General features: G+C 41.2%; 1 protein-coding gene across 1 annotated transcript in view; it reads right to left on the bottom strand.

Annotated features, from left to right (window-relative positions):
- LOC106578306 (semaphorin-4G) overlaps positions 1-21206 on the bottom strand; it is an 83118-nt gene extending 61912 nt beyond the window's left edge. Inside the window, exon 1 of the mRNA XM_014156988.3 lies at positions 21022-21206. The gene's annotated coding sequence lies outside the window, so the exon portion shown is untranslated. The remainder of the gene's footprint in view (positions 1-21021) is intronic.
- Positions 21207-23755: the final 2549 nt, after the last annotated feature.

The raw sequence follows: 23755 nt of genomic DNA, 5'->3' as shown, positions 1-23755 counted from the left end.
GAGCTGTTTAGTTTTACGATAGTGTGTATTAATCTATTCTCTCAAGTGATTGGGTTAAGACCTACTTTTTGTGACCCACAAAGCAGAGGGAAAAGAGTTCAGCTATCGCTGCTGTTGGACACTTGTTAAGCAAGTATGAAATAACGGTAACTGAAGAAATGTATCCAATGAATGAGGATGGATGAATGAAATTACTCTGTTCTAAACATAAGAGACCATATCCACCCCGAGAAAGCACACTTCAAATGGACCAAGGCAAAGTAGTATGAAATGGGGATTGTGTCTAAAATAATCTGACATTCTATTCTGGATAAATCTAAAGAACTGTATACAGAGTTTCAAGTTTTAATGTCACATGCACAAATACAGTGAAATGCTTTTCTTGAAAGCTCTAACCCCAACAATGCTGTAATCATATAGGGTAGAACAAAAAAAACACGAGAAATAGAAATAAGAAGAGCACAAGAAACTAAGTAAAATATATACAATGTCCATTCCAATTCCATATTTACAATGTGCAGGGATACTAGAGTGATAAAGGTAGATACGTATAGCGGTAAGGGGACTAGGCATCAGGATATATGATAAACAGAGTAGCAGCACCGTATATGATGAAAATAACAAGCTTGTGAGAGCTGTTTTGTGCGACTTCAGTGCAGCTTTTGACATTATCAATCATAATCTGCTGTTGGAAAAACGTATGGGTTTACATTCCCTGCTATATTGTGGATCAGGAGTTACCTGTCTAACAGAACACAGAAGGTGTTCTTAAAACTTCATTATGGTAGGGGGCACTATTTTCACCTCCGGATAAAAAGCGTGCCCAAAGTAAACTGCCTGCTACTCAGGCCCAGAAGCTAGGATATGCACATAATTGGTATATTTGGATAGAAAAACTCTAAAGTTTCCAAAACTGTTAAAATAATGTCTGTGAGTATAACAGAACTGATATGGCAGGTGAAAACCTGAGAAAAATCCATTCAGGAAGTGGGATTATTTAACTTTTGTAGTTTTCTATTGAATGCCATTACAGTATCCATTGATTTAGGACTGAAATTGCACTTCCTATGGCTTCCACTAGATGTCAACAGTCTTTATAGAATTTGTTTAAGGCTTGTATTCTGAAAAATGAGGGAGTAAGACCACTTTGAATGAGTGGACCATTCAGTATCCCTGAGGTTTTCATGCGCACGACCGAGAGCACGCCTTTCTTGTTTTCCATTTATATTGATGAAGCTTTTGTCCGGTTTAAATGTTATTGATTATTATGACTAAAAACAACCTGAGGATTGATTATAAACACTGTTTGACATGTTTCTACGAACTTTACTGATACTTTTCGGATTTTTTGTCTGTCTGTTGTGACTGCCTTTGAGCCTGTGGATTACTGAACAAAACACATGAACAAAACTGAGGTTTTTGGATATAAAGAGGGACTTTATTAAACAAAACGAACATTTATTGAGTAAATGGGAGCCTTGTGAGTGCAACCATATGAAGTTCATCAAAGGTAAGTAATTAATTTGATCACTATTTCTGACTTGTGTAACTCCTCTACTTGGCTGAACTGTTTGTAATGATTTGTCTGCTGGGCGCTGTTCTCAGATAATCACATGCTATGCTTTCGCCGTAAAGCCTTTTTGAAATCTGACACCATGGTTGGATTAACAAGAAGTTAGTCTTTAAACCGATGTATAACACTTGTATGTTTTATGAATTTTTATAATGAGTATTTCTGTTTTTGAATTTGGCGCTCTGCAATTTCATGGGATGTTGGCCAGGTGGGACGGTTGCATCCCACACCCCCTAGAGAGGTTAAATGGAAGCCTCTCCAACATAATCCAGGTAGAGTCAGGCATTCCCCAGGGCAGTTGTCTAGGCCCCTTACTTTTTTCAATCTTTACTAATAACCTGCCACTGGCACTGAGTACAGCTTATGTATCTATGTACAGTATGCCGATGAGTCAACATTATACATATCAGCTACCACATCAAGTGAAATCACTGCAACAGTTAACACAGAACTGCAGTCAGTTTTAGAATGGGTGGCTAGTAATAAGCTAGTACTAAATATTTCAAAAACTAAAAGCATTGTATTTGGGATGGACCATTCCCTAAACCCTAAACTGCAACTAAATATTTTAATGAATAATGTGGAAATTGAGCAGGTTGAGGAGACTAAACTGCTTGGTATAACCCTGGATTGTAAACTGTCATGGTCAAAACATATTGATGCAATTGTAGCTAAAATGGGGAGAGTGTTTGTGTCTCTTCACAGTCTGCGTTGTTCCATAAGGTGTAGTTGTATCTGTTTTGTATCTGATTTTACTGCTTGCATGAGTTACATGATGTGGAATGGAGTTCCATATTGTCATGGCTCTGTGTAGTACTGTCTGTTTTCCCATCTGTTCTGGACTTGAAATGTGAAGAGACCCCTAGGGGTATGCATGGGTGTCTGAGCTGTGTGTCAGTCATTTGAATAAACAGCTGTGAGTATGCATAGAGAAAAAAAATACAAAGAAAATATAAGGGTCAACTCAAATATTCTGTCTAGCCATTTTGTTAGCTATTTAGCAGTCTTATGGCTTGGAGATAGAAGCTGTTCAGGAGCATGTTGGTGTCAGATTTGATGCACCGGTATTGCTTGCCGTGCGGAAGCAGAGAGAACAGTCTTGGGTGGCTTGAGTCCTTTCACACTACCTGATATAAAGATCTTCGATGGCAGGGAGCTCAGCCCCAGTGATGTACTGGGATGTCCGCAACACCCTCTGCAACACCCTCAAGTTCATATTTATATCAAAAAACAGCTTTTTACATTAGCATGTGACGTTCAGAAAAAGCAAACTTCCGGGGAATTTACTAACAGTTTGCTAAATTACTCACGATAAACGTTCACAAAAAGCATAACAATTATTTTAAGAATTATAGATACATTACTCCTCTATGCACTCGATATGTCCGATTTTAAAATAGCTTTTCGGATGAAGCACATTTTGCAATATTCTAAGTACATAGCCCAGCCATCACGGCTAGCTATTTAGACACCCGGCAAGATTAGCCTTCACCAAAATCCTATTTCCTATAAGAAAAATGTTCTTACCTTTCCTGTTCTTCGTCAGAATGCACTCCCAGGACTTCTACTTCAATAACAAATGTAGGTTTGGTCCCAAATAATCCATCGTTATATCCAAATATCCTCTGTTTTGTTCGTGCGTTCTAGACACTATACGAATGGTAAATAACCTGTTGGGTCTAGGGGGCAGCATTTGCACGTCTGGATAAAAAAAATGTACCCAATTTAATCTGGTTACTAATCCTACCCAGTAACTAGAATATGCATATACTTATTATATATGGATAGAAAACACTCTAAAGTTTCCAAAACTGTTTGAATGGTGTCTGTGAGTATAACAGAACTCATTTGGCAGGCAAAACCCTGAGACATTTTCTGACAGGAAGTGGATACCTGATGTGTTGTATTGACTTTAAACCTATCCCATTGAAAAACACAGGGGTTTAGGAATATTTTGGCACTTCCTATTGCTTCCACTAGATGTCACCAGCCTTTACAAAGTGTTTTGAGTCTTCTGGAGGGAGATCTGACCGAACAAGAGCCATGGAACGATGATGTCCCATTAGACACCTGGCGCGCGAGTTCATGTTGGGTACCCTCGTTCCAATACGTTATAAAAGAGTATGCATTCGTCCACCTTGAATATTATTCATGTTCTGGTTAAAAAAGGCCCTAATGATTTATGCTATACAACGTTTGACATGTTTGAACGAACGGAAATATATTTTTTCCCCTCGTTCATGACGAGAAGTCCGGCTGGCTTACATCATGTGCTAACGAGACGGAGATTTTTGGACATAAATGATGAGCTTTTTTGAACAAAACTACATTCGTTATGGACCTGTGATACCTGGAAGTGACATCTGATGAAGAGAATCAAAGGTAATGGATTATTTACATAGTATTTTCGATTTTAGATCTCCCCAACATGACGTCTAGTCTGTATCGCAACGCGTATTTTTCTGGGCGCAGTGCTCAGATTATTGCAAAGTGTGATTTCCCAGTAAGGTTATTTTTAAATCTGGCAAGTTGATTGCGTTCAAGAGATGTAAATCTATAATTCTTTAAATGACAATATAATATTTTACCAATGTTTTCTAATTTTAATTATTTAATTTGTCACGCTGACTTGACTGCCGGTTATTGGAGGGAAACGATTTCCTCAACATCAATGCCATAGTAAAACGCTGTTTTTGGATATAAATATGAACTTGATAGAACTAAAAATGCATGCATTGTCTAACATAATGTCCTAGGAGTGTCATCTGATGGAGATTGTAAAAGGTTAGTGCATCATTTTAGCTGGTTTTATGGTTTTGGTGACCCTGTCTTTGACTTGACAAAACATTACACACAACTCTTGTAAATGTACTGTCCTAACATACTCAAAATTTATGCTTTCGCCGTAAAACCTTTTTGAAATCGTAAAACGTGGTTAGATTAAGGAGATGTTTATCTTTCAAATGGTGTAAAATAGTTGTATTTTTGAAAAATTTGAATTTTGACATTTATTTGGATTCAAATTTGCCGCTCTTGAAATGCACCTGCTGTTGATGGAGTGCACCACGGGTGGCACGCTAGCGTCCCACCTAGCCCCAAGAGGATAACGGTCGTGCGCATGGCGCATGGCGTGACAAAAAATGTCTAAATATTCCATTACCGTACTTCGAAGCATGTCAACCGCTGTTTAAAACCAATTTTTATGCCATTTATCTCGTAGAAAAGCGATAATATTCCGACCGGGAATCTGCAATAAGCTAAACAGCCGAATGAAATTTCTCCACGGGGGCGAATCGTGCACGCGCCTCATTCAATGGTCCTCTGATCGGCCACTTGGATAAGGCGATAATCTGTTTCAGCCAGAGGCTGCCTCGTCATCGTTCAGGTTTTTCCCGGGTTCTGAGAGCCTATTGGAGCCCTGGGAATTGTCACGTTACAGCTAAGATCCTTACTCTTCAATAAACAGATGCAAGACGCACGACTCCTTGTCAGACAGGCCACTTCCTGCATGAAACCTTGTCAGGTTTTTGCCTGCCATAGGAGTTATGTTATACTCACAGACACCATTCAAACAGTTTTAGAAACTTTAGGGTGTTTTCTATCCAAGCCTGAACAATAATATGCATATTCTAGCTTCTGAGTTGGTGTAGGAGGCAGTTAAATATGGGCACATATTTTTTCCAAAATTCTCAATACTGCCCCCTAGCCCAAACAGGTTAAAGCCTTTAGCCGTACCCTTATCCTACTCTTCCTCTGTTCCTCTGGTGATGTAGAGGTTAACCCAGGCCCTGTAGCCCCCAGTTCCACTCCTATTCCATAGGCGCTATCATTTGTTGACTTCTGTAACCGTAAAAGCCTTGGTTTCATGCATGTTAACATCAGAAGCCTCCTCCCTACGTTTGTTTTTTTCACTGATTTAGCACACTCCGTCAACCCTGATGTCCTAGCCATGTCTGAATCCTGGCTTAGGAAGGCCACCAAAAATTCTGAAATTTCCATCACCAACTACAACATTTTCCACCAAGATAGAACTACCAAAAGGGGTTGAGTTGCAATCTACTGCAGAGACAGCCTGCAGAGTTCTGTCATGCTATCCAGGTCTGTGCCCAAACAGTTCGATCTTCTACTTTTAAAAATCCACCTTTCCAGAAATAAGTCTCTCACTGTCTCTCTCGGTGACCTAAACTGGGATATGCTTAACACCCCCACCGTCCTACAATCTAAGCTAGATGCCCTCAATCTCCCATAAATTATCATGGAACCTACCAGGTACAACCCTAAATCCGTAAACACGGGCACCCTCATAGATATCATCCTGACCAACCTGCCCTCTAAATACACCTCTGCTGTCTTCAACCAGGATCTCAGCGATCACTGCCTCATTGCCCGCATCCGTAATGGGTCTGTGGACAAACGACCACCCCTCATCGCTGTCAAACGCTCCCTAAAACACTTCAGCGAGCAGGCCTTTCTAATCGGTCTGGCCCAGGTATCCTGGAAGGATATTGACCTCATTCCGTCAGTAGAGGATGCCTGGTTATTCTTTAAAAGTGTTTTCCTCACCATCTTAAATAAGCATGCCCCATTCAAAAAATGTAGAGCTAAGAAAAGATATAGCCAATTGGTTCACTACAGACCTGACTGCCCTTGACCAGCACAAAAACATCCTGTGGAGTACTGCATTAGCATCGAATAGCCCCCACGATATGCAACTTTTCAGGGAAGTTAGGAACCAACATACACAGGCAGTTAGGAAAGCAAAGGCTAGCTTTTTCAAACAGAAATTTGCATCCTGTAGCACAAACTCCAAAAGGTTCTGGGACACTGTAAAGTCTATGGAGAATAAGAGCACCTCCTCCCAGCTGCCCACTGCTAGGAAGCTAGGAAACACTGTCACCACTGATAAATCTACGATAATCGAGAATTTCAATAAGCATTTTTCTACGGCTGGCCATGCTTTCCACCTGGCTTCCCCTACCCCGGTCAACAGCTCTGCACCCCCCACAGCAACTTGCCCAAGCCTCCCCCATTTCTCCTTCACCCAAATCCAGATAGCTGATGTCCTGAAAGAGCTGCAAAATCTGGACCCCTACAAATCAACTGGGCTAGACAATCTGGACCCTCTCTTTCTAAAATTATTCGCCGCAATTGTTGCAACCCCAAATACTAGCCTGTTCAACCTCTTTCGTATCATCTGAGATCCCCAAAGATTGGAAAGCTGCCGCGGTTATCCCCCTCTTCAAAGGGGGACACACTCTAGACCCAAACTGTTACAGACCTATATCTATCCCACCCTGCCTTTCCAAGGTCTTCAAAAGCCAATTGAACCTCTCTAGGGGGTTTGGGACGGTAGTGTCCCACCTGGCCAACATCCAGTGAAATTGCAAAGCCCGAAATTCAAAAATACTCAATTCAAATATTTAACATTCTTGAAAATATATGTGTTATTCATCAAATTAAAGCTTAACTTCTTGTTAATCCAGCCGCCATGTCAGATTTCAAAATGCTTTACGGTGAAAGCAAACCATGCAATTATCTGAGGACAGCGCTCAGCACACAAAACATTACGTACAGTCACCAGCCAAGTAGATTAGTCACGAAAGTCAGAAATAGCAATAAAATGAATCACTTACCTTCAATGATCTTCGTATGGTTGCACTCACAAGACTCCATGTTACACAATAAATGTTCGTTTTGTTCGATAAAGTCCCTCTTTATATCCAAAAACCTCCATTTGTTGATGCGTTTTGTTCAGTAATGCAATGGCTCAAATGCAGTCACAAGAGGCAGACAAATTCCAAATAGTATCTGTAAAGTTCATAGAAACTTGTCAAACAATGTTTATAATCAATCCTCAGGTTGTTTTTAGCCTAAATAATCGATAATATTTCAACAGGACAATGGCGTCGTCAATATTAAAGAAAAACAAGAAAGGTGCGCTCTCGGTCGTGCGCAGTAACCAGCTCTGAGGACATTCCAGGGTCCACTCACTCAATGTTGTCATTCTCCCTAATTTTTCAGAATAAAAGCCTGAAACAATGTCTAAAGACTGTTCACAACTAGTGGAAGCCATAGGGAACGGAATCTGGGTCCTATCCCTTTAAATGGTGGATCGGCTTTCATTGGAAAAACAGCCATTTCAAAGTAATGGCACTCCCTGGATGGATTTTCCTCAGGTTCTCGCCTGCCATTTCAGTTCTGTTATACTCACAGACATCTTAACAGCTTTAGAAACTTTGGAGTGTTTTCTATCCAAATCTACTAATTATATGCATATCCTAGCTTCTGGGCCTGAGTAGCAGGCAGTTTACTTTGGGCACGCTTTTCATCCGGAGGTGAAAATAGTGCCCCCTACCCTAGTGAGGTTAACAAACAGATCACCGGCCATTTCGAATCCCACCGTACCTTCTCCGCTATGCAATCTGGTTTCCGAGCTGGTCATGGCTGTACCTCAGCCACACTCAAGGTCCTAAACAATATCATAACCGCCATCGATAAAAGACAACACTGTACAGCTGTATTCATTGACCTGGCCAAGGCTTTTACCGCATTCTTATCGGCAGACTCAACAGCCTTGGTTTTTCAAATGACTGCCTAGCCTGGTTCACCAACTACTTGTCAGACAGAGTTCAGTGTGTCAAATCGGAGGACCTGTTGTCCGGACCTCTGGCAGTCTCCATGGGGGTGCCACAGGGTTCAATTCTCTGGCCGACTCTTTTCTCTGTATACATCAATTATGTCGCTCTTGCTGCTGGTGATTCTCTGATCCACCTCTACGCAGACAACACCATTCTGTATACTTCTGGCCCTTCTTTGGACTCTGTGTTAACAAACCTCCAGACAAGCTTCAATGCCATACAACTCTCCTTCCGTGGCCTCCAACTGCTCTTAAATGCAAGTAAAACTAAATGCATGCTCTTCAACCGATCGCTGCCCGAGCCCGCCCGTCTAGCATCACTACTCTGGACGCTTCTGACCAAGAATATGTGGACAACTACAAATACCTAGGTGTCTGGTTAGACTGTAAACTCTCCTTCCAGACTCACATTAAGCATCTCCAATCCAAAATTAAATCTAGAATCGGCTTCCTATTTCGCAACAAAGCATCCTTCACTCATGCTGCCAAACATACCCTCGTGAAACTGACTATCCTACTGATCCTTGACTTTGGCGATGTCATTTACAAAATAGCCTCCAACACTCTACTTGGATGCAGTGTATCACAGTGCCATCCGTTTTGTCACCAAAGCCCCATATACTACCCACCACTGCAACCTGTATGCTCTCATTGGCTGGCCCTTGCTTCATATTCATTGCCAAACCCACTGGCCAAACCCACTGGCTCCAGGTCATCTATAAGTCTTTGCTAGGTAAAGCCCCACCTTATCTCAGCTCACTGGTCACCATAGCAACACCCAGCCGTAGCACACGCTCCAGCAGGTATATTTCACTGGTCACCCCCAAAGCCAACTCCTCATTTGGCTACCTTTCCTTCCAGTTCTCTGCTGCGAATGACTGCAACAAACTGCAAAAATCACTGAAGCTGGAGACTCATATCTCCCTCACTAACTTTAAGCATCAGCTGTCAGAGCAGCTTACAGATCATTGTACCTGTACATAGCCCATCTGTAAATAGCACACCCAACTACCTCATCCCCATATAATTTATTGTTTTGCTCCTTTGCACCCCAGTATCTCTACTTGCACATTCATCTTCTGCACATCTATTACTCCAGTGTTTAATTGCTAAATTGTAATTATTTCGCCACTATGGCCTATTTATTGCCTTACCTCCCTAATCTTACTTCATTTGCACACACTGTATATAGACTTTTCTATTGTGTTATTGACTGTACATTTGTTTATAGCATGTGTAACTCTGTGTTGTGTTGCACTGCTTTGCTTTATCTTGGCCAGGTCGCAGTTGTAAATGATAACTTGTTCTCAACTGGCCTACCTGGTTAAATAAAGGTGAAATAAAACAAATTAAAATGTGAGTGCAACAGGGCGGTAGTCATTGTGGCAAGAAGCCGTAGAGTTCTTGGGAACAGGAATAATGAACTTCTGCTTAAGACATGGGGATTACAGACTGGGACAAGGAAAGGTTGAAAATGACCCTGAATATGCCTGCCAGCTACTCTGCACATGTGCTGAGAACGCACACTGGGATACCGTCCGTCTCCGCGGCCTTACGAGTGTTGGTCTGATTAAAGACCTTACTCATGTCGGCCTCGGAGAGCAAGATCACCCAGTCCTCTAGGTCGGCGTTAGTGTTGGTTTTGTTATTGTCGAAGCATGCATAAAATGCGTTGAGTTCGTCTGGTAGAGAGGAATCATTGGGCAGATCACGACTGGGTCTTCCTTTGTAATCAGTAATGACTGTAGACCCTGCCACATGCGGCGGGCTTCGGAACCTGTGTAATATGCTACTACCTTATTCCTATATTATCATTTTGCTTGTTTAATGACTCTGCAGATGGAACTTCTTGTACTTGTTCCTGTCCTCAGCCATAGCCTCAGATTTGTCTGCCATAGCCCTGTGTGCGGCAGCCCTGTCCTTTAGTTTAGCTCGAACCTCAGTGTTAATCAGGGCTTTTGATTGGAGAAGCAGAGAACCTTCACTATGGGGACAACGTCGCCGATGTATTTCCTAATGAAGCCGGTAACGGAGGTGGTTAGCTCGCCGATATTATCGGCGGAGTTTAGAAAATATTCCGATCAGCGCTAGAAAAGAAGTCCTGTAGCATAATCTCTGATTCTGATGACCATTTCTCAATTGAGCGAGTCACGGGTACTTCCTGTTTGAGCTTCTGCTTGTAAACACCAGTTACGATAACAGCTGAAAACTCCCTCGGGAGGTAAAAGGGTTTGCATTTGACGATCAAGTATTCCAACACATGTGAACAATGGATCGAGACTTCGGCTGAGCTCGAGTCAGCACATCATTTGTTGTTGATGAAGAGGCAAACCCCTCCCCTCTCGATTTCCCTGACTCCGCTGTCCTGTCCGCTCAGTGAATGGAGAATCCATACAGTTGGATAGCCATGGGGGGTACCTTGTCCGAAAGCTATGCTCCAGAAAAGCTGACAATATTGCAGTTACGAGAGTCCTGTTGTTAGCAAATCCGTGATCGGAGGTCATCCATCTTATTATCAATTGGCCAATGGAATGGAGGAAAGAGGTGGCCGGTTTTCCCTTCGCGATTGAGATGTCAATATAAATCTTATTTGGGTATAAAGCAGGAAAATAACAAAAATGTTCAAGGAACAGAAACAGAATCTGGAATGAAAGTGATCCATACTGTTTCAGAACATAACCGTTATTTTAAAAGCAAGGGAACCGGTTAATAATGTTATTTTATGTTGCAGGGAAAAAATTATAGTCCCACAACAAAACACAACAAAGCGCCTATGCAAAGCCCTGACTCTGTCACTCAGAAACTAATTCCAGTGTCTTTCTGCAAGCTGTAAATCTTTGCCTTTGGGTGTTTACGCTACCTGCCCCTCCCCCCTCCGAAGCATAGGCTACTGTACTGACGTTTCAAGTTTGATTCAGAAAATAGGGAGATATATTTTTAGCTAGGGAAGAATGGATTAACTTTTTCAATGCTAGTTAAGGATACTACAGCCTTAGTTATTACCTTTCACGTTGGATTTATTAACTACAAAATGTTAAGTCATGTTTAATTCTGCCGCTCTACACACTCAAGTTTGTTAGCTAGCAAGCTCAAGCTTGTTAGCTAGCTAACGTTAGCTCAAAGGACATTCAAAGTTCCTCCATAGAAGCAGTTCCTCCTAGGTATAATTCTGTGGCCCTCATTCATATAATGCATGTCATAACAAGATGCCCAGACTCCTCAACCCTGTCTCAATCTCTCCCCACCTGCAAAATTTCAGTTGCATGTTGCGCCATAGGCTACACTTGTCTGACCATCAGGCATTTAAACAACCAGCGTGCCTGCTCTATCCACACTTATTGGTGAAGTAACTGAATGAGCTAAATGTTTTTTTTAAAACTGCTGATTTCACAGGTTAAAAAGGGAACAGAAGGGCCTCCAGAGTGCCACAGTGGTCTAAGGCACTGCATCACAGGCTGCATCCCAGGCTGTGTCACAACCGGCCGTGACTGGGAGTCCCATTGGGCGACGCACAATTGGCCCAGCGTCGTCCGGGTTAGGGGAGGGTTTGGCCGGGGGGGCTTTACTTGGCTCATCGTGCTCTAGCGACTCCTTGTGGAGGCCGGGCGCCTGCACGCTGATTCGGTCATCAGTTGAATGGTGTTTCTTCCGACACATTGGTGCAGCTGGCTTCTGGGTTAAGCGAGCGGGTGTTAAGAAGCGCGATTTGGCGGGTCATGTTTCGGGGATGCATGACTCAACCTTTGCCTCTCCTGAGACCGTTGGGGAGTTGCAGCGATGAGACAAGATCGTAATCATGAAATTGGGGAGAAAAAGGGTGTAAAAATTACAACAAAAAAGAACGATATAAACTGTTACTTTTTTGGGGGTTCGAACCGGTTCAGAACTTTATTTGCTTGTTGGAACATAGGAACTAAACAAAAAAAATTGTGGTTCGAAACGAACCCTGGTATAAAGCATATGCTTTGAACACAATGAACATTTAGCATATTCACCAATAGCCATATCTGACACATCGCACCCAACAACAAACAACATTGAGTATGGTTACATGCACACAATAATGCAATTATTGTGGATTGTCAGATTAATATAATAGTTTTATTAAAACCTTTACATGCTTTGCAAGAAGAATGATTTCCCTAATAATCCTGTTTACATGGACATATCTGAAATCAGGCTACCTGATGGCACTCTGATAAATGCAGAAAATCACCAATCAAAATAAAAAATTTACCACAGCGACCATGTTATTTTCGGGAAGCATATTTGATCCTGAGTTCGGACATAGAAAGTTTGCATGTGAAAACTACTTCTAAGACGCATACATTCAGTTGTTCCGAAATTACTTTACTTGCACTAAAGAGGGAGGCTCGTTCAGCTGGTGCTAGCATATGCGCAGATCAAATATACAGCTGAAAGGCCGATTAAGCTGTTTACATGTCCTAAGAATTCGAAAGATTGCTCAGTTTTAATCGGCGTACGCTTACTTTGATTTTGACGTTACTCTGATTAAGATAAGCAGTAAGGTGTTTACATTAGTATTGCATAATCAGCCTACTACCATAATCAGTTTAATATCTAATTATTACTGTGCATGTAAACATACTCACTGTCACATTACCACAACACAGTAGTAGAGGCACATTAACAATTATGTCACATTGAGAGAGGTTTCAAATTTTTTTCAGTAAAATATCCAACTGAATAAAAGGTTTATTTTTAAAACCAAAGCCAATCCAGATAAGGGCAGTAAAAGGCTAGTGAATAGTCATGACACAAGGTCATTTGCTTCTCTGTGTTGGAAAAGTAGCTACTCTCTTTCGTTTGAACCCTGAGGGTACAGAACTGAATAAATTATTGTTAATCAAAAAACATGAAGAGGATGACACTGGATCCCCATTTTGATGTGATTTACACCCTACCTCACAACAACCCTCCATCTCCGGTGTCACCTTGAATCAGTGTCCATGAGTTACAGGGTCACAGAGTTCAGATTGCTTATCATCATCACTTCTGGTGCTCCATACTATATTACCTCTTATAAACTGGGTGGTTTGAGCCCTGAATGCTGATTGGCTGACAGCCATGGTATATCAAACCGTTGTCGTGTCTTTGGCTATGCCGGATTAAGTGATATGACATGCTAACCTATAAAATCCTTTCTCTGTAATTAATATTACCTGATTAAGCTAATCATGTAAATGTAATTAACTAGAAAGTCGGGGCACCACGGAAGAACGTTTATAGAGCCGTTATCTTCCGAATAAACTCTTAAAATACTTACATTTTACATCGATAGCAGTCAATATTAACCCTTATCTTATTTTCAGTCTCATAATGAAAGTTGTAAATTCTTGGCTATCTTCACGAACCCTGGCTAACAAGTTCAATCAGCAATACAAAATTGGGTTTAATTATTTATTTACTAAATACCTAAACTTATCACACAGAATTACAAATACACCGAATACATATGATGTCATACAGAAAACGTCCTGGTGGACGGAACCTGTATCATGGCTGGTTACACAAAGGAAAGGGGGTTGGGCTTGAATGAAAGAGCGGGAAGATTTAGGAACAAAGAAACAGCAGCTATGCTATCGTAAATATATTATCTTATGCATTCTAAATTACCGCCCATTTGGAAAAGGAAAATGCAATAAATATTTACTCTGAGCTGCGCTCCGGTAGATTGGTCGTAGATGCTGGCCGGGTTGGCCAACAGATCTTCCTGTCCTCGGAAGAATGTCTCTGGTGGTAAATTGGATACGTGGTGGTATCTTCGTCCGTCTGTTAGACTGGATCCGTCGTCCGTCCTTTCCTAGCCCCCGTCTACAGCGGCCGCTGCTAACTCAACGGCTAGGAAGTATCATTTCTGTAGTGAATAAGCTCAAAGTTCATACCATTCGCCACCAAAGCTCACGCCGAGGTTGGCTTAGTTCTGTACTTGACGTGTGTCCTTCTAACGTAGAGGCTGCAGACCTCACGTACTGGAACAACCTGGTTATCTTTTCGTCAAAGGCTTATATAGTGGAGAGGGGGAAGGATGTGTTTCATCGTTTATAACCCCTCCTCTTCACAGGGGTGGGCCACTGATCAAGCAGGGCACTTTCCTTATGAAAACCCAAATCTCTCATTTGGAAGCTAAAATTACATTTAATCTCCTAACAAACATTTTCAATATCAAACATTTCAATTGCATAACAATTCCATGTTACTCTGATAACTAGAGGGTGTATACTTTCTCAGGTACAGTTTATGTCGTCCTGTCATCAGTCATAATGTCTCAAATGACAACCGAACTGACATACATACTCATTACGTTCCCAAGCATATTTCCAACTGGTTTTATTACCAAAATATGGTTCCTTTTCCCCATTTGTTTGATGTTCCCAGACTCTCTATATTTAACACAGGCTATTCAAGTCCTTCAGTAGGGTCAGAGAGGGGAAGGGAGAAAGGTATTTATGGGGGGGGGTCATAAACCTTACCCACAGGCCAACGTCATGACACCGTATACCACGAGTATGACAAAACATTTATTTTTGCTGCTCTAATTACATTGGTAATCAGTTTATATTAGTAATAATGACCCTTGGGGTTTGTGATATATGGCCAATATACCATGGCTAAGGGCTGTATCCAGGCACTCGTGCATAAGAACAGCCCTTAGCTGTGGTATATTGGCCATATACCACACTTCCTCGGGCCTTACTGCTTAATTATATGAAGCACTCCATCAGGACAGGTAGAAATTAGCAAGACCTTCGGGAAGCCATGCACTGTACATTTTAACTTGACCTCTAAATTGAGTGGGGATTACGTGCCTTATACTGTAACAAAGGAAAGCTTCCATTTACTGTAGCATCAGTTTTTCCCAGCTCTAAGTTGTCACCATGCATATTTGCTGGACTCGGGCGCAACTGGGGACGGGGGGACAAGATCCCCCCCACATTCTGAAAATGCATTTTGGTCCCCCCCCCAGTTTTATCACTGCACTGTGATACAAAAAGCGGCATCGGTGTGCTTTAGGACCATGCGGATGCCTCAGAGCTATTGGGTAGGCTGTTTGGCGAATCAACCGGCTGGATTTCGAACCACGCGGACACTACAGAGCGTGCCAACAGAGACAGCTGTTGTCTGTGTGTGTTGTGCTTTTGCTCAGCGTTGTAAAAGCAAGCAGAACAGAAACTGGCTACTCTTCATTTGACTGATGTAGCTGGCAAGGTAACTGCTGTTTGACTTAACAGAAAAATGTATTTATTCCCAGTGCTGAGTTAGTAGTGTAACTGACATGAAACGTGTCAGTTACACATGTTTCATCCCCTCTCGACTGAAGTTCTGTGTGAAGTGAATTAACTAGCTAGCTATTAGCTACCACAGCCAGTTTAGCTCTAGCCTCTAGCTTTCTGTAAGGTAGCAGTATCTAACAGCTGTTGTGTGTATGGACATGTTTTGTCCTGTTTCAACAGAAGTAAAGTAACTTAGCTAGTTTTCGTCAGTTGATGAACCATTAGAGCTTGCCAAAAGTTGGCTAATGTTACCTAGTTATCTAGCAAGCTTTCAATCCCTAGCTGCTGGGCTGCTAAGTCCTGGCACTGGGGGTCTGCCGTACTCTTGGTTGTCACTCTGGCCTTGGCCTAACACACCTGAAACCAATAATGAATGTTGCACTAAGATCTTAAAGCTGAGTGGGATGTGTTGGGTTGGGACGCTGCAGGGTGGTGGACCTCTAGGGGCAAGACGTGGCAATCCAGCTATGTTGTGTGCAAGTAAAAAGAACTCTACAGTACTATTAGGCCTATGATATGAATTACAGTGCCCTCTGTAATTATTGGGTCAATGAAGCATTTTTTTCTTATTGCAATAATAGTCCAAAAGTTAGGATTTGAAATCAAACAATGACTGTGAAATTAAAGTGCAGACCCTCAGCATTAATTTGAGGGTATTTTAATCCATATCGAGTGAACCGTTTAGAAATTATAGCCCTTTTTGTACATAGTCCCCCCATTTTAGGAGAGCAAAAGTACTGGGATAAATTAACTTGTATGTGTATTAAAGTAGTTAAGTACTAGGTCCTACATTCATAGCAAGCATTGACAACATCAAGCTTGTGACTACAAATTTGTTGAATCTATTTGCTGATTGTTTTGGTTGTGTTTCAGATTATTTTGTGCCCAATAGAAATGAATGGTAAATAATGTATTATGTCATTTTGGAGTCACTTTTATTGTAAATCTGAATAGAATATGTTTCTTAACAGTTCTACATTAATGTAATGATCGTCGTAGAGGGGACCAAGATGCAGCGTGGCACGTGTTCATGATTATTTATTTGAATCAAACAAACACTCGAACAAAAATAACAAAGGGAACCGAAAGCGCACAGTTCTGTCAGGTACAGAAGCACAAAACAGAAAACAACTACCCACAAACACAGGTGGGAAAAGGCTGCCTAAGCATGATTCCTAATCAGAGACAACGATAGACAGCTAACTCTGATTAGGAACCATACTCGGCCCAAAACAAAGAAATACAAAACATAGAATGCCCACCCCACACCCTGACCTAACAAAATAGAGAAATAAACCATCTCTCTCAGGTCAGGGCGTGACAATTAATATGGATGATACCATGATTACGGATAATCCTGAATGAATCGTGACTAATGATGAGAGAAAGTTAGACGCACAAATTTGATGCCCCTAAAACTAACTTCTCACCACTACAATAACAGGGGAGGTGAGCATTTTTGGGGGATATGATATTTGTGCATCTATAACTTTCTCAATCATCACTATTCACGATTCATAGATGATTATCCATAATCATGGTAGCATCCACATTCATGTAGAAGTATTTAGAAACATTATATTATTTTTACAATAAAAGTGAACCCAAAATGACCCCAAAAGGGTAATATTACAGTACCAGTCAAACTTTTGGACACATTCAAGGGTTTTTCTTTATTTTGACTCTTTTCTACATTGTAGAATAATAGTGAAGACATCAAAACTATGAAATAACACATGGAATCATGTAGTAACCAAAATAGTGTTAAACAAATCAAAAGATACTTTAGATTCTTCAAAGAAGACACCCTTTGCCTTGATGACAACTTTGCACACTCTTGTCATTCTCTCAACCTGCTTCACCTGGAATGCTTTTCCAACAGTCTTGAAGGAGTTCACACATATGCTGAGCACTTGTTGGCTTCTTTTCCTTCACACTGCGGTCCAACTCATCCCAAACCATTTCAATTTGGTTGAGGTCGGGTGATTATGCAGGCCAGGTCATCTGATGCAGCACTCCATCACTCTCCTTCTTGGTCAAATAGCCCATACACAGCTTGGGGGTGTGTTGGGTCATTGTCCTGTTGAAAAACAAATGATAGTCCCACTAAGCGCAAACCAGATGGGATGGCGTATTGCTGCAGAACACTGTAGTAGCCATGCTGGTCAAGTGTGCCTTGAATTCTAAATAAATCACTGACAGTGTCACCAGCAAAGCACCCCACACCATCACACCTCCTCCTCCATGCTTCACGGTGGGAACCACACATGCGGAGATCATCCGTTCACCTACTCTGTGTCTCACAAAGTCAAGGCGGTTGGAACCAAAAATCTCAAATTTGGACTCATCAGACCAAAGGACAGATTTCCACCAGTCTAATGTCCGTTGCTCGTGTATCTTGTCCCAAGCAAGTCTCTTCTTCTTACTGTTGTCCTTTAGTAGCGTTTTTTTTGCAGCAATTCAACCATGAAGGCCTGATTCACGCAGTCTCCTCTGAACAGATGATGTTGAGATGTGTCTGTTACAATTTTCCAGATTGACTGACCTTCATGTCTAAAGTAATGATGGACTATCGTTTCTATTTGCTTATTTGAGCTGTTCTTGCCATAATATGGACGTGGTATTTTGCCAATCTTCTGTATACCACCCCTACTTTGTCACAACACAATTCATTGGCTCAAACGCATTAAGAAGGAAAGAAATTCCACAAATTAACTTTTAACAAGGTACAACTGTTAATTGAAATACATTCCAGGTGACTACCCCATGAAGCTGGTTGAGAGAATGCCAAGAGTGTGCAAAGCTGTCATCAAGGCAAAGGGTGGCTACTTTGAAGAATCGCAAACACTTTTTTGGTTACTACATTATTCCATATGTGTTATTTCATCGTTTGATGTGTTCACTATTAATCTACAATGTAGAAAATAGTACAAATAAAGAAAAACCGTTGAATGAGTTGGTGTGTCCAAACTTTTGACTGTTACTGTAGATTGTGTAGAAACCAGGAAATTAGCTTTAGATGACCCCAAAGACCCCCCTGCGAGGTTATGTTCCCTCCACTTCTTCTAAAACCAAAGTCACGCCCCTGGCTGGACTGATGAGTTGTCCTCTTCGGAATGTACCTGTATTTTAAAGGCTCATGTCATGAATAATGACTAATGAAGTGATCTACTATAAAGGCCTTCCTCAGTCCACTAATACTTGAATAGAGCACCAAAGGCAGTTTCCAGTGTGAAATCAATTTGTTACCAGTCCTAAACACACACACAAACACACAGCAAGGGTGCAGTTGATGGGAACATCTATCAAACCAAAGGTTGTGTGTTCGAATCTCATCATGGACAACTTTAGCATTTTAGCTAATTAGCAACTTTGCTACTTTTTCCTACTTTTTAGCTACTTTGCAATTACCTAGTATGTTAGCTAACCCTTCCCCTTCCCCTAACCTGAACACCTTTAGCTAATCATTCACCTAACTCTAACCTTAACCCTAACCTTTACCCCTAACCCCTAGAGCTAGCTAACATTAGCATTAGCCACATAGCTAACGTTAGTCACAACAAATTGGAATTCATAACATAAAATGTTATTTGTCACATGCGCCAAATACAACAGGTGAAATGCTTACCTACAAGCCCTTAACCAACAATGCAGTTCAATAAATAGTTTAAAAACGATTTACTAAATAAACTCAAGTAAAAAATTATAAGTAACACAGTAAAATGACATAACAATAATGAGGCTATATACAGGGGGCAGCAGTACCGAGTCAATGTGCGGGGGTACAGGATAGTCGAGGTAGTCTGTACATGTAGGTTGGAGTAAAGTGACTATGCATATATAATAAACAGCGAGTAGCAGCGGGGGGGGGGGGGGGGGGGGGGTCAATGTAAATTGTCCGGGTGGCCATTTGATTAATTGTTCAGCAGTCTTATAGCTTGGGGGTAGAAGCTGTTAAGGAGCCTTTTGGACCTAGACTTGGTGCTCCGGTACTGCTTGCCGTGCGGTAGCAGAGAGATCAGTCTATGACTTGGGTGACTAGAGTCTTTGACAATTTTCCGTGCCTTCCTCTGACACAGCCTAGTATATAGGTCCTGGATTGCAGGAAGCTTGGTCCCAGTGATGTATTGGGCCGTACGCATCACCCTCTGTAGCGCCTTACGGTCGGATGCTGAGCAGTTGCCATACCAGACGGTGATGCAACTGGTCAGGATGCTCTCGATGGTGCAGCTGTAGAACTTTTTGAGGATCTGGGGACCCATGCCAAATCTTTTCAGTCTCCTGAGGGGGAAAAGGTTTTGCCCTCTTCATGACTGTCTTGGTGTGTTTGGACCATGATAGATCGTTGGTGATGTGGATACCAAGGAACTTGAAACTCTCGACCCGCTCCACTACAGCCCATTTGATGTTAATGGGGGCCTGTTTGGCCCTCCTATTCCTGTAGTCCAGATTATCTCCTTTGTCTTGCTCACATTGAGGCAGAGGTTGTTGTCCTGGCACCACACTGCCAGGTCTCTGACCTCCCCCCTATAGGCTGTCTCATTGTTGTCGGTGATCAGGCCTACCACTATTTTGTCGTCAGCAAACTTAATGATGGTGTTGGAGTCGTGCCTTGCCACACTGTTGTGGATGAACAGGGTGTACATTTAGCCTAATTCGTAACATATTGTACGTTTAGCAAATTTGTGAACATATGGACGAATTGCAATTCGTTACACACTGTACGAATTGCAATTTGTAAGATATCATACAAATTGTAATTCGTAACATATATCATACGAAATAGATGATGGATCCACAAATTCATTATTACATACCATATGAAATGTTAGATATCATAGAAACGTAACATATCATGCTAAATGGAGTATCTTGGATTAGACCAGAATAATAGCACATGCTCTGAGACCATTGCTTGTTCATGTGGCCATAAACTGGCCTATATGGCTTTGCCTATTAGAAAACTTCAACAGCAATGTACTGTATATGGCCAGGAAAATGTTGCTTATAGATAAGTCAACTCGAGTGCTATATATGCTCTCAATATCATAGCAAGTTTGTAGGATAAATATTTGACATTATGACCGAGATCAGACAAAACCGTCATGGGCTTCATTTGCATTCCAGCACCTAATTGTACACATCGCAACATAACTTCTTATCATTCTGCCACGCGCTTAAGTGTTGTCTTATGTTATTACACATTTTCAGAGTAGCCTACCAATAATAACTATGCAATGTGCTCTGTCTGAAATAAATGATCCTATGTAGCCTAGTACACCACCGCGACGCAATACACATTTCCACAATGTTACGTGTCTGACGAACACTGCAGCATTTTAAGAATACTTCTTAGAGCGCTTTCTCACGCACCTTCACCTGCCTGCGATTTGTCCTATGCCTCTCACACCCCATTCAAGACTGAATAGGTAAACTGAATGAAATACAATACAGAGCACTGTACAGTAGAGTACAGTACAGTTAGTCTAATGTAGTTACAATTTTGTAAACCTTACCTTGCAAATGTTCTACGAAACTAGAGAATACTCTTCTATAGAATAATTATTTGTGAGTCCCCGCGTGGTGTTGGAGTGGTGCGCAGTCCAGCGCGCATATGCCAGCCTCTGCTCTGTCAAACCAGCGTGTTGTGCATGCATATGTCTGTTCTAGTACCAACACCGGTGTCTCTCTCTCTCTCTCTCTCTCTCTCTCTCTCTCTCTCTCTCTCTCTCTCTCTCTCTCTCTCTCTCTCTCTCGCTCTCTCCATGCGCAAATGGTTTCAAATTAGGATGTTAATCAATCCCTTCTTGCCATTGTAAACAATTATCTCTATGCTCATATCCTTGCTACTTCTGACATGGTAACATGCAACTCATTGGTCAGATGTGTCACTACACATAGTTTAAATGTGGGTTTCCGAGTGGCGCAGCAGTCTAAGGCACAGCATCTCAGTGCTAGAGGCGTCACTACAGACCCTGGTTTGATTCCAGGCTGTATCACAACCGGCTGTGATTGGGAGTCCCATAGGGCGGCACACCAAGGTTAGGGTTTGGCAGGGGTAGACCGTCATTGTAACCAATAATTTGTTCTTAACTGACTTGCCTAGTTAAAAATATATATATTTGAATTGGTGTGACTTAATGTGGAGCTGATGTGGAAAGCCTATATACAATCCTAATAGCTTCCTACGATTATATATTCAAATCGATATGATAAATATTTTGTGTGTGTGTGTGTGTGTGTGTGTGTGTGTGTGTGTGTGTGTGTGTGTGTGTGTGTGTGTGTGTGTGTGTGTGTGTGTGTGTGTGTGTGTGTGTGTGTGTGTGTGTGTGTGTGTGTGTGTGTGTGGGCAACAAATTGATTTCACACAGGTTATACTGGAAACTTACTTTATCAAAATTAAGATCCACTCATGCACTCACATCGACTTAGCACCACCTGTTGGGGGACCATGGGAGTTGAAGTGATATCAGGGTCCATATACAAAACATGTTTTTAAAGGTCCTATGAATCATGCTCAACCCTGTTTTAAAAAAACCCAGCTCAGAGTAGGTTTTAGGACGAAGTTAAGACACTGCCTAGACAAACTCTGAGCAAAGAGTAAAATCAACTCAAACGTTTATCTCACTGGTAATCGCACAGTTTGAGGTACCGCAAAGGGAAGATAGAGATGACGCTCATTGACACTGTTGCAAATTATGGACAATAACCAATCAAATTATGGACAATAACCAATAACCAATGAGGCACCGCCAGCTGTGAACTCTATAGCACGCTTAAGACAACCACAGTGAACGTGACTGTACATCAAATGTTGTAATGGTAAAACATTTGATATCATTTTTGCTTAATCTTAATTATTGCCTAATATGTTGGCATGCATAACCTTTTATTTTACAACCTTTTTTACCAATTCTGATGGTTGTCAAAATTCCGTTAAATCATCAGTCTACTCGTCACTCCAGTTTGACAACTCTAAATAGCTTTGGCACAGTTATTAGGCATCAAGTCACTTGACGATAATGTTGCATGCAACATCATATGCAACATTTGAAAGGTATCATTTTCATCAAACACAATCAAAGTTAACACAGGTGTGGATGTTTTCAATTGCCTAATTTGTAGCATGCCCAATTTTGTGATATTGCGCTACGAAGGGATAACCTGAAATCAAATGAACTAGGTTACTGAAATAATCTAAAGAAAAATACGTGATCATCCGAGTGGCTATAAATATTTAGGCATATCATGTGAATTAGTCCTCATGTGATATCATTGTCAAACGCACAAGAGATGTTGCACGTCTAGATTATTTATTGGTTGATCATGATGAAATATGAAAACATTCTTTCAACAACTCCAAGGCAATTATTTCCATGTGTTGCTGGAAGCACTTACTCACTGCATTTTCCTATTATAAAGACACCTCCTGGTAACTCTCAACTGGTTGGGACAGCTCATAGGGTCTCCTAAATATCTGTTAGTGCTGAGTGACTAACCATTTATTTTATTTTGTCATTTTTTAAAACAACTAATTGACTTAGGTTAGGTTAAATTATTTGAATTCCATTTCTTCGTTTTTTTCTGTGAGCTCAATGTGCAGTTCTGTAGAGATAAATCAGATTAAGCCTGAACTGTGCAATGTAGTAGGGAGTTGTAGTTTCCAACAGGCCAATATTCGATGACGTTTAGCTCAGAAAACATGGTAATTAACTACAATGACCATAATCCATTGCGCACTCATTTAAATTTGTCTGGTCTGTGCGGAGCGGAAGAGAGAACGTGCAATCCCAGGCAGTTGCTTCAGAAGCCTGAAAATACATGATTTAAGTGATTAATAGTTACTATTCAGCAGTCATAAAAGTATGCCTTATTTACCTTGAAGAACTAGTAAAATTGTGATTTTGTCAGACAGCATAGGCAGCATCTCTATAGAGATGAGATGATAACTTGGAATGAAATAATACAAGTAATAAAATAAAACAAATGTTTTATTCAAGTAAAGTAATGTGAATAATTGAGGGTTAATAAGTGATATGTAGTGATGGGCAGTCACTACCATCATGGGACTTTTATTCATTGTTTTACTGTGTGTTGTTACAGCATTCAACCCACATAATGCATACTGCATTTAATGTTAAAAAATAATAATCGAAACCAAAATTGAAAACAGATATTTTTAAAATAGTCAAACCGAAACCGAACCAACCTCAAAAGGAACTAATATCTGTCCTTTAGGTGAGACTCTTG

The sequence above is a fragment of the Salmo salar genome, chromosome 19, assembly GCF_965601325.2.
Source record: "Salmo salar chromosome 19, fSalSal1, whole genome shotgun sequence".
NCBI lineage: Eukaryota > Metazoa > Chordata > Actinopteri > Salmoniformes > Salmonidae > Salmo > Salmo salar.
Note: the sequence above shows the minus strand (reverse complement) of the source record. Positions and strands in the feature narration are given on the sequence as shown.